Raw genomic sequence first — 12,611 nt, 5'->3', positions numbered from 1 at the left:
AAATTGAAAACGCAGCGCTGAGTAAATTTCGTAAATAGGTCGACTATATTATTTTAATTGAGGTTAAAGTGTTTATTTTCTGTTTATTAATCTATGTTACTAACCTGAGATTAATCTAAGGCAACTGGAGGTAATTTTTGTATTAGTTTTAACTATGTAAAACAAAGCCCTCCAGCTTTCCAGGGCAAATTAAAAATTCATTAACCGCTAGTTTATTTTAGAAGTTTGTAATAAAAACCGTTAAGAATCCTTGGGTTTACTTAAACAGTTTTAAAGTGTAAATTAGAAATGTAAAACCAAAAATATGTTCTAGTTAAACGAAACTGCGACACAAAAAGTAAAAAAGAAACGTTTAATATTATAACATCACTTGCGTTTCTTTATTGATTAAATCATAATGAACTTGGGTTACACCAGGCAAGGAAAGTATCAAAAAAGCCTCACATATTTTTGTTCGTATTATCGTCCAGTATTATGAGCATCCACCTTCAATATTAGGGAAGCATTCTCTCTGTTTTTGCCATGCATTTCTCCATTTCAATTTCCTCGCGAAGTGTGTGGTTTTGTTACATAGTGATGGAAAACTCAAAGCCTCCCCAACAACCTCCATCTTAATGCAGTTTTGGTTGTGGGGATTATTGACATTTAGAGAACAATCCAAAGCTTCACGCTTAACATAGATGTTTGCAAACAAAAAGCCTTTTGGCATTTGCTTACCCTCTAATTAGCTCTGCACCTTACGTGCACTTGAAATTGGTTCACATCAAAAAGCTATTAAAATATATCGAATGGAAACCATCTTGTTGGACACTGTACCATAACAAGAACCTTGGCCTTAATCCTCAAAAGAGAATAACTTTGACATGTTTTTAAGGTGCAAGACTTGATTGAGTCAACGTATTTACATGTCTCACAGTTAAATCACCCATACGCTGTGGGCAAAGTGCTGTAATTCGTCCTTTTTTGCAAGCTCTGTAACAATGCAAGCGCATTTCTTTGATGAATAGAACATCTTTAGTCTTTAGGGATGAAAATATGTGATAATATACCATAGAAAACATAGATCATCAGCATTTCTAGTATTAAACCCATCTATTTTTTTATTTTTTTTATTTTCCACTTTTAAAGGTTCATACTTTTACGGAAAGTATGCAATGGGAGCCACAAAGGAAACACTGAGAAACACGAGCTTTAAGGTGACGAGTGTTTTCTTTACATACTCGACAGATATAATAAACATAATGACATAATTTCGGAGGTTCTTTATAATGAGGTCTCTTCACATTTATATAGTAATGAAATATATAAATTTCATGGCAAGTCTTTATGTACTGCGATGACAACAACTCCATTTTTATGGAGTATTTGAAAACCTTGTAACTAATTAGATCCATCGACAAGTAGATAGGTGCAGAGCTTTTATTCCCAGTCTCGCCCGGGCTATACCTTCCTGTTAGTGAAAGAATTTCACATACTTTCTTTTATAGTCGTTTTCCTGTTAGTGTAACAGTTTCATATACCTCCGTGGTCGTTTTGCTGTTAGTATAAGAGTTTCACATACCTTCGTGGTCGTTTTTTAGTAACATAGCAATTGTGAAAAAAAAAAACAATATTGTCTCTAGTAAGGTTGAGAAACACTTTTCGCCATTCGGAATTTTTCTTGTGATATTAACCCATGAAGTCCCAGAGAACTTTTTTTGCTTGGATTTTAATTTATTTTCGTATATATACTTCTGAAGATGAAATATGAGCTACCTAATCGAAATTTTTTGTTTGCCGTGCGTTATTCCCTAGGGAGTAGGTGATCTCATATGAGATCACTGGGACTTCGGGGGTTAAAGTTAAACATGAGAAATTGAAAATGTAACACAATATATATATATTGACATTTTATTTTTATGCATAATATACAGTGTGTGGGTATGTGTGTGCGCACGTGTAGGGGTGTGTGCGTGCGTTCGTGCGTGTGTGTGAGTATGCGCGCTGTTACAAAAGGACAACTTAGATTAATTTTATTTTATGCATTTGAGATTTTTTTTTGTTTTATTCAAATTAGTAGCACGTTTATGGTATTAATAATTGGAATAGTAACAAAAGAATATTATAATGTTATTTTTCATACCTCATCTACCCAATATTTGATGTAATTTGAAGTCTCAAAATAATACAAGTCATACAATACAGTATATCTAAGACAAAGTAAATTAACACATTAGATTCATTTTAGAAATAATATCAAAGAAATTTTCCAGCTTCACTGAAACGTCTACAACTTGGTATGATATGGCACATTGCATTCCACGCATAGGGTAACAGTAGTATAAAAGTATATAGGATGAGGACACACATAGCGTACAAATGAAGAGGTTATTTGATTAAACAGCCCGATTTGGCTACACTTAAAACTATGCCAAGATGCCCATATGCCCCAATTCTTCAAGTGTGATATGCTCTTAATCCCAAGAACCCTGAATCCTAGTGTATAAATGAAGAACCCTCAATAGACAGATTTGCATACACTTAAAATTAAGCCACGTACCCATATGATCTTATTGCTTACAGTGTGCCACTCTGTCAAAATTCCAAGAATCCTGAATTCTAGTGTACAAATGAAGAACCTCACTCAGATTGATTCGGCCATGTGTGCAAAGGCTGAATCTGCCAGATTGTTGCCCATAAGCTTGTCAAAAATATGCCCCCCTTGATATTATTATAGCTACACTTAAAACTAAGCCAAAAATGCTCATAAAAGCCACCCTCACCCACCCACACCCACTTATATTTACTTCCGGTCCGGTAATATGCAGAGGCTTTCTAGAATTGTAATGTGACTCTCTCATTTCTTACATCATAAACATATGATTTTTCCCCTATAAGAATAACACTACATATGGTGTCATCAGGGTGTGTTTCATGGAATTCACAGATAATTTTAATGTTTGTCCTGTCATTAACCACAACTTGTTTCCTCTTTGAAGTGTTGAAGACAAACATGGGTCTCTGTGCTTTGAATTCATCTGGTGAGTAATACATGTCAGTATTGCCAGTAGTGACCCTTTTGAATGCTGTAAATGCCTCATATAATTTAAGAAAATCATCCTTGGACATGTTTAAATTATAATTTTCTCTAGGAAACACCTCATTTCTGCCATTTTTAAGATATATGTTCTTGATGTTGCAGTTATCAAATTTAGTTGAATTTTTTTCCTGATTATTGTGTCTTCCAGTCTGAAACAGTACCACCACAAAATCTGGCATGCCATATTGTATACTGGAGAATGAGTTTGTAGCATCAAATTCATAATAGGTATCAGTGGCAGACTTCTGTACACATTGATATGTATAAAATTGTAAAGGCACCTGTGGATTTTTTATTATATCTGCTTTGTATTTAAGAGCATAACTGGCTTCATATTCAACAACTGGAATTCTTAGCTCCATAGTCTGAATAATGCATTTGCCTTCATCAGGTAGGGTATTAGGCAGAGCTTCCCCTGTAGAGTTTAATGTACTGTACCTCATCAAAGCATTATTATCATTGGCAGCTCTTCTAAATGTAATTCTTAAACCACCCTTCCACATAATATCTTTGTAATCTGAGAAGAATCCTGGCAACAGGCGAATAGGAAACAGCACTGTGTGGCTCCTGGATAATATTTTATCACCAGCCTCAAATCCACCTATTTTGTAGTATGATGCCTCGGTTTTGGATAATTTTAGTGTGGCGAAAGCTGTAGAGGTAATGCCAGGGTAATCTACTCTGTTTATAACAACACCATGTTTTCTGATCTCAATTTCAGAGAACAGATGTGGCACAAAATTGTCTGATTTTTTCAAAAACATGTATAACAGCCAGGAGAGTTCAAATCTCAAACCCCCGTGCTTGTCACATGCATCATTTTTGAGTTATTCAAGCACATAGGTAGAATTACAAGTTTTTTGAAAAAATTATATAGACACAAAACATAGAGAATTGTATATGCATAAGATCTGAAAATATTCCAGGTCTCCACCACTCATAGTTTCTGAGATAATCATATTCAGAAAATTACCGATTTTTTTTCAAAAACATGTACAACAGCCTGTAGAGTACAAATATCAGACCCCCGGACCTGTAACATGCATCATTTCTGAGTTATTCAAGCACATAGCAATTGCATGCACATTACATATATATAAAGATTACAGGTTCCCATCACTTATAGTTTCTGAGATAATCAAATTTCAACAAATTTTCAGTACGTTGTTCAGTAGGGCACCACAAGTTGATATCTTCCTGCTGGAGTGGCACAGAATGCATAGTTCTCAAAATACTGTTAATACTGCACTTTCCATAAAATTCTATTTATAGAACAAACATAAATTGGACATTTGCAGCTTAAATATTGCATCTATCAAAAAACATATAGAGACCTAAAACATAGAGAATCATGCACAGAATCCACCTGAACAAATTCCAGGTCTCTAGCCCCTACAGTTTTTGAGAAATCACAAAATCAAAAAATTATCGATTTTTTCAAAAAACGTCTAAACAGCATCCAAAGTTGAAATACACAACTCCTGAGACTGTATCTTGAAAAATAGGCAAGTTATTCATGATCTAGAGAACAACAAGATATTTTGAAAAAATTGTAGAGACCAAAAAGTTGCATTTTAACATGCCCATGAGAAATCACCAAGTCCCATGTCTCTAGCATCAATAGTTTCAGAGATATAAGAGAAACAAAATTATTGATTTTTTTTTTTTTAAATTTGAGTATGTTGTTCAGTACCCTATTCTGAATCACCCCCAGTAATATAAGCCACATGTGCTATCACACAAGCAAAACTGTACGCCCGCACTCAGAATATCCTGTTTCAGGATTAACATAAACAGTGGTGTAAACAGATAGATTTGAATTACACGGCAGGCAGGTTATGTTACTCTGTGGGCCATGTAGGGTTAAGCAACCTGTGCCATAACACAAGCAAAATTGTAAGAAGAATATCCTGTTTCGGGATTGAGATGAACAGTGGTGTAAACAGATATACTTGAATTACACGGCAGGCAGGTTATGTTACTCTGTGGGCCATGTCAGATCGCACCCACCACACAGGCATAGTCTTAAATTCCACAGTGGACAGATTATATTTTCAAAGCTCTGCTATAATACATGTTGCCGATCAATCAATCTAAAAGCTACTCGGATGTATTGGGATGCAATTAATCTACACACACATTAGATTAAAGGCATGCACTTAACCTAAAAGCATATAGAATCAATTAATTGATTCTTCCGAGCTTTCAGATTCTTGTGATCTAAAACAACATGTAGAATACACAATTGTGAGGGGGTAAAAATTATAAGCAATTTTGCCTGTACAATTGCACACAGTTTTGCATGTACAAGAGTAAGCAGTTTCAACAATACTATGCCTGTACAATTGTAAGCAATGAGCATCTCGGCAACACAACACAATAGATTATCAACACTTCTCTGTATGACTGCCTGTACAATTGTAAGCAGTTATGTTTGTACAGGGCAGGGCACTGCCCTATAAACAGTTCTGCTTGTACAGAACAATCTTAGTTGCTTAGCGGGTTTTAACATGCATAGTTCTCAAAAACTGTTAATACCACATTTTCTATAAAATTATATTTATAGAACAGACATAAATTAAACATTTACAGCCTAAATATTACATGTATTTAAAAAATTATAGAGACCTAGAACATAGAGAATCATGCACAGAATCCACCTGAACAAATTCCAGGTCTCTAGCCCCTACAGTTTTTGAGAAATGTCAAAATCAAAAAATTATCGAATTTTTTTCAAAAAACTTCTAAACAGCATCTAGAGTTGAAATAAACAACTCCCATGCCTCTATCTTGAAAAATAGGCAAGTTATTCAGGATCTAGAGAACAACAAGATATTTTGAAAAACTTGTAGAGACCGAAAAGTTGCATCTTGAGATGCACATGAGAAATCACCAAGTCCCATGTCTCTAGCATCAATAATTTCAGATATCAGAGAAACAAAATTATTGATTTTTTTTTTCAAAATTTGAGTATGTTGTTCTGTGAGCCATGCCGGGTCATCCCATCGGCCCAGAATGAAATTATTTGTATATGGGCACCTGTGTTAATTTTGAAATTAAAACTGTAGGCCCTAACTGAGTCTCTGGATTGAACATGTGTCAAATTACACAGCAGGCAGGTTATAATATTTTAAGACAGAACTGAGAATAGAATATCATGTTTCTGGATTGAACATGTCTCAACATTATTACACAGCAGGCAGGTTATAATATTTTAAGACAGAACTGAGATTATCATGTCTCTGGATTGAACATGTCTCAACATTATTACACAGCAGGCAGGTTATAATATTTTAAGACAGAACTGAGAGTATCATGTCTCTGAATTGAACATGTCTCAACATTATTACACAGCAGGCCGGTTATAATATTAAAGAGTATCATGTCTCTGGATTGAACATGTCTCAACATTATTAAACAGCAGGCAGGTTATAATATTAAAACTATAGGCCCTAACCGAGAGTATCATGTTTCTGGATTGAACATGTCTCAATTATATTACACAGCAGGCAGGTTATAATATTTTAAAACAGAACTGTTTCTGGATTGAACATGCATCAACATTATTACTCCGCAGGAAGGTTATAATATTTTAAGACAGAACTGTTTCTGGATTGAACATGCATCAATATTATTACTCAGCAGGCAGGATATAATATTTTAAAACAAAGCTGAGAGTATCATGTCTCTGGATTGAACATGTCTCTGGACTGAACATGCATCAATATTATTACTCAGCAGGCAGGTTATAATATTTTAAGACAGAGCTGAGAGTATCATGTCTCTGGATTGAACAGGGGTAAACATTATTACACATCAGGCAGGTTATAATATTTTAAACAGAGCTGAGAGTATCATGTTTCTGGATTGAACATGCATCAACATTCTTACACAGCAGGCAGGTAATATTATTTTAAGACATTGAACATGCATCAATATTATTACTCAGCCTGCAGGTTATAAAAACAAAGCTGAGAGTGTCACGTCTCTGGATTGACATTATTACTCAGCAGGCAGGTTATAAAAACAAAGCTGAGAGTATCATGTCTCTGGATTGAACATGTCTCAACATTATTGCTCAGCAGGCAGGTTATAATATTTTAAGACAGAGCTGAGAGTATCATGTCTCTGGATTGAACATGGGTAAACATTATTACACAGCAGGCAGGTTATAATATTTTAAGACAGAGCTGAGACATGTCTCTGGATTGAACATGTCTCAACATTATTACTCAGAAGGCAGGTTATAATATTTTAAGACAGAGCTGAGAGTATCATGTCTCTGGATTTAACATGTCTCAGCATTATTACTCAGCACGCATGTTGTTATAATATTTTAAGACAGAGCTGAGAGTATCATGTCTCTGGATTGAACATGGGTAAACGTTATTACACAGCAGGCAGGTTATAATATTTTAGGCCCGAGTAATATGGATTTACACAGCAGGCAGGTTATAATATTTTAGAACAGAACTGAGAATATTATGTTAGGATTTAACAGGTATAAATATTATTACACAGCAGGCATTTTATAATATTTTCGAGTATTAGGGATTTACACATCAGGCAGGTTATAATATTTTAGAACAGAACTGAGAATATCATGTTGGGGGATTGAACATGTTACACCGCAGGTAGGTTATAGTACAACAGGCAGGTTAAGAACTGTAGGGCAGCATTGTTTTAGGATGGGCAGTGTTGCATGGCCATGCTTATTACACAGCAGGCAGTTATGCCCGAACATGTGTAAAATTACACAGAAGGCAGGTTATGTTAAGAAGTGGCAGTGGTGTACAGCAAGCAGGTTGTGGACAGCAATGTTTCAGGGCAGTCAGGTTATATCGTTTTGCATGGCCATGCTTATTACACAGCAGGCAGGTTATATTATTTAGATCTTAAATCAATCTGAGCAGTTTTGCCTGTACAATTTGAAACTGATCACAACCTGCTTGCTGCCCATCCTAAAACAATGCTGCCTTACAGTTCTTAACCTGCCTGTTGTACTATAACCTACCTGCTGTGTAACATGTTCAATCCCCCAACATGATATTCTCAGTTCTGCTCTAAAATATTATAACCTGCCTGATGTGTAAATCCCTAATACTCGAAAATATTATAACCTGCCTGCTGTGTAATAATATTTATACCTGTTAAATACTAACATAATATTCTCAGTTCTGTTCTAAAATATTATAGCCTGCCTGCTGTGTAAATCCATAATACTCGGGCCTAAAATATTATAACCTGCCTGCTGTGTAATAATGTTTACCCATGTTCAATCCAGAGACATGATACTCTCAGCTCTGTCTTAAATTATTATAACAACATGCCTGCTGAGTAATAATGCTGAGACATGTTTAATCCAGAGACATGATACTCTCAGCTCTGTCTTAAAATATTATAACCTGCCTGCTGAGTAATAATGTTGAGACATGTTCAATCCAGAGACATGTCTCAGCTCGGTCTTAAAATATTATAACCTGCCTGCTGTGTAATAATGTTTAACCATGTTCAATCTAGAGACATGATACTCTCAGCTCTGTCTTAAAATATTATAACCTGCCTGCTGAGTAATAATGTTGAGACATGTTCAATCCAGAGACATGATACTCTCAGCTTTGTTTTTATAACCTGCCTCCTGAGTAATAATGTCAATCCAGAGACGTGATACTCTCAGCTTTGTTTTTATAACCTGCATCCTGAATAATAATATTGATGCATGTTCAATGTCTTAAAATATTATAACCTGCCTTCTGTGTAATAATGTTGATGCATGTTCAATCCAGAAACATGATACTCTCAGCTCTGTTTAAAATATTATAACCAGCCTGATGTGTAATAATGTTTACCCCTGTTCAATCCAGAGACATGATACTCTCAGCTCTGTCTTAAAATATTATAACCTGCCTGCTGAGTAATAATATTGATGCATGTTCAGTCCAGAGACATGTTCAATCCAGAGACATGATACTCTCAGCTTTGTTTTAAAATATTATAACCTGCCTGCTGAGTAATAATATTGATGCATGTTCAATCCAGAAACAGTTCTGTCTTAAAATATTATAACCTTCCTGCTGAGTAATAATGTTAATGCATGTTCAATCCATAAACAGTTCTGTTTTAAATTATTATAACCTGCCTGTTGTGTAATAATATTGAGACATGTTCAATCCAGAAACATGATACTCTCGGTTAGGGCCTATAGTTTTAATATTATAACCTGCCTGCTGTGTAATAATGTTGCGACATGTTCAATCCAGATACAGTTTTGTTCTAAAATATTATAACCTGCCTGCTGTGTAATAATGTTTACACATGTTCAATCCAGAAACATTATACTCTCGGTCCGGGCCTATAATTTTAATATTATAACCTGCCTGCTGTGTAATAATGTTTATCCATGTTCAATCCAGAGACATGATACTCTCGGTCCGGGCCTATAGTTTTAATATTAAATCCTGCCTGCTGTGTAATAATGTTGAGACATGTTCAATCCAGAGACATGATACTCTCAGTTATGTCTTAAAATATTATAACCTGCCTGCTGTGTAATAATGTTGAGACATGTTCAATCTAGAGACATGATAATCTCAGTTCTGCCTTAAAATAGTATAACCTGCCTGCTGTGTAATAATGTTGAGACATGTTCAATCCAGAAACATGATATTCTACTCTCAGTTCTGTCTTAAAATATTATAACCTGCCTGCTGTGTAATTTGACACATGTTCAATCCAGAGACTCAGTTAGGGCCTACAGTTTTAAATTCAGAATTAACACAGGTGCCCATATACAAATAATTTCATTCTGGGCCGATGGGATGACCCGGAAAGGCTCACAGAACAACATACTCAAATTTTGAAAAGAAAAAAAAAATCAATAATTTTGTTTCTCTGATATCTCTGAAACTATTGATGCTAGAGACATGGGACTTGGTGATTTCTCATGTGCATCTCAAGATGCAACTTTTCGGTCTCTACATTTTTTTTCAAAATATCTTGTTGTTCTCTAGATCCTGAATAACTTGCCTATTTTTCAAGATAGAGGCATGGGAGTTGTTTATTTCAACTCTAGATGCTGTTTAGAAGTTTTTTGAAAAAATCGATATTTTTTTTATTTTGACATTTCTCAAAAACTGTAGGGGCTAGAGACCTGGAATTTGTTCAGGTGGATTCTGTGCATGATTATCTATGTTTTAGGTCTCTATATTTTTTTAAAACATGTAATATTTAGGCTGTAAATGTTTAATTTATGTCTGTTCTATAAATATAATTTTATAGAAAATGTGGTATTAACAGTTTTTGAGAACTATGCATGTTAAAACCCACTAAGCAACTAAGATTGTTCTGTACAAGCAGAACTGTTTATAGGGCAGTGCCCTGCCCTGTACAAACATAACTGCTTACAATTGTACAGGCAGTCATACAGAGCAGTGTTGATAATCTATTGTGTTGTGTTGCCGTGATGCTCATTGCTTACAATTGTACAGGAATAGTATTGTTGAAACTGCTTACAATTGTACATGCAAAACTGTGTGCAATTGTACAGGCAAAATTGCTTATAATTTTTACCCCCTCACAATTGTGTATTCTACATGTTGTTTTAGATCACAAGAATCTGAAAGCCGGAAGATTAAATTAATTGATTCTATATGTTTTTAGTTTAAGTGCATGCTTTTAATCTAATGTGTGTGTAGATTAATTGCATCCCAATACATCCGAGTGGCTTTTAGATTGATTGATCGGCATCATGTATTATAGCAGAGCTTTGAAATTTAAGACTATGCCTGTGTGGTGGGTGCGATCTGACATGGCCCACAGAGTAACATAACCTGCCTGCCGTGTAATTCAAGTATATCTGTTTACACCACTGTTCATCTCAATCCCGAAACAGGATATTCTTCTTACAATTTTGCTTGTGTTATGGCACAGGTTGCTTAACCCTACATGGCCCACAGAGTAACATAACCTGCCTGCCGTGTAATTCAAGTCTATCTGTTTACACCACTGTTTATGTTAATCCTGAAACAGGATATTCTGAGTGCGGGCCTACAGTTTTGCTTGTGTGATAGCACATGTGGCTTATATTACTGGGGGTGATTCAGAATAGGGTACTGAACAACATACTCAAATTTAAAAAAAAAAAAATCAATAATTTTGTTTCTCTTATATCTCTGAAACTATTGATGCTAGAGACATGGGACTTGGTGATTTCTCATGGGCATGTTAAAATGCAACTTCTTGGTCTCTACAATTTTTTCAAAATATCTTGTTGTTCTCTAGATCATGAATAACTTGCCTATTTTTCAAGATACAGTCTCAGGAGTTGTGTATTTCAACTTTGGATGCTGTTTAGACGTTTTTTGAAAAAATCGATAATTTTTTGATTTTGTGATTTCTCAAAAACTGTAGGGGCTAGAGACCTGGAATTTGTTCAGGTGGATTCTGTGCATGATTCTCTATGTTTTAGGTCTCTATATGTTTTTTGATAGATGCAATATTTAAGCTGCAAATGTCCAATTTATGTTTGTTCTATAAATAGAATTTTATGGAAAGTGCAGTATTAACAGTATTTTGAGAACTATGCATTCTGTGCCACTCCAGCAGGAAGATATCAACTTGTGGTGCCCTATTGAACAACATACTGAAAATTTGTTAAATTTTGATTATCTCAGAAACTATAAGTGATGGGAACCTGTAATCTTTATATATGTAATGTGCATGCAATTGCTATGTGCTTGAATAACTCAGAAATGATGCATGTTACAGGTCCGGGGGTCTGATATTTGTACTCTACAGGCTGTTGTACATGTTTTTGAAAAAAATCGGTAATTTTTTGAATATGATTATCTCAGAAACTATGAGTGGTGGAGACCTGGAATCTTTTCAGATGTTATGCATATACAATTCTCTATGTTTTGTGTCTATATAATTTTTTCAAAAAACTTGTAATTCTACCTATGTGCTTGAATAACTCAAAAATGATGCATGTGACAAGCACGGGGGTTTGAGATTTGAACTCTCCTGGCTGTTATACATGTTTTTGAAAAAATCAGACAATTTTGTGCCACATCTGTTCTCTGAAATTGAGATCAGAAAACATGGTGTTGTTATAAACAGAGTAGATTACCCTGGCATTACCTCTACAGCTTTCGCCACACTAAAATTATCCAAAACCGAGGCATCATACTACAAAATAGGTGGATTTGAGGCTGGTGATAAAATATTATCCAGGAGCCACACAGTGCTGTTTCCTATTCGCCTGTTGCCAGGTTTCTTCTCAGATTACAAAGATATTATGTGGAAGGGTGGTTTAAGAATTACATTTAGAAGAGCTGCCAATGAAAATAATGCTTTGATGAGGTACAGTACATTAAACTCTACAGGGGAAGCTCTGCCTAATACCCTACCTGATGAAGGCAAATGCATTATTCAGACTATGGAGCTAAGAATTAAAGTTGTTGAATATGAAGCCAGTTATGCTCTTAAATACAAAGCAGATATAATATAAAAATCCACAGGTGCCTTTACAATT

Source organism: Lepisma saccharinum, chromosome 24 (genome assembly GCF_977018435.1).
Source record: "Lepisma saccharinum chromosome 24, izLepSacc3.1, whole genome shotgun sequence".
Classification (NCBI taxonomy): Eukaryota; Metazoa; Arthropoda; class Insecta; order Zygentoma; family Lepismatidae; genus Lepisma; species Lepisma saccharinum.
The sequence above is the reverse complement of the archived record's forward strand: the minus strand, read 5'-3'. Positions refer to the sequence as shown.